Source organism: Orbicella faveolata, unplaced genomic scaffold (genome assembly GCF_042242905.1).
Source record: "Orbicella faveolata isolate gen_17 unplaced genomic scaffold, um_ofav_v1 contig_26, whole genome shotgun sequence".
Taxonomy (NCBI): domain Eukaryota; kingdom Metazoa; phylum Cnidaria; class Anthozoa; order Scleractinia; family Merulinidae; genus Orbicella; species Orbicella faveolata.
Genome location: NW_028301554.1, coordinates 9511723 through 9512500, shown reverse-complemented (window position 1 = coordinate 9512500; position 778 = coordinate 9511723).

The window sequence follows — 778 nt, the reverse complement described above, 5'->3', positions numbered from 1 at the left end:
TGTGCTGCTTAAGAAGGCCAGTGGCGCCAGCGCCATCGCATTTATCAAAGGAAGAAATTGAAAAGACACTTGCTTTGATGCCGGCGACGCAGCGGAGAACATTTCCAAGAGGAAACAGTCACCTGCTACTGGCGTTTGAACAAGAAGTCAAGGATACCAAACTGTGAACAATTCTGTTCCTAAAAGCTTGTACTCTCCATTGAATTATAAAATAAAGGACTTCTTTTTTCTTTTCTGAAGAAGAGCACTGTACATAAATCTCATTCTTATATTAGATACCGCTGTGTAAAGAATATAATGTTTTGCAGAAGCCATCAAGAGAAAGCAACAACAACAATAACAATTTATTGGTATTCCCATATAGATGGTGTTACCTAAATGCAGAATCGCTAAATAAAAATTCAAAAACGAAACAAATTACAACAGCAACCAGAAAGAAAAATAAACATAGTTAGTTACAAGATTCTTCATTTTAAGTTCTAGGGTTACAAAGTTCTCCTATTTGTAGTGCTTCATATGTAAAGTAACCTAGTTTTTTACAAATAAAAGTATCAGCATTGTTAAATAGAAATATTGTTTTCTCTGTGTTATTAAAGGAATCAAATTTTGGATATTTCTTGATGATGTCATTTGTGACTTGTTGTCTAATATTATTGTATCGGTCACAATGCAATAAGTAATGGATTTCATTCTCAATTTGGTTAGAAGAACAGTACTGACAAATTCTAAGAGTTTCAGGTCATTTAAGAGTACAGTGTCGCCCAGATTCAATTCTAAG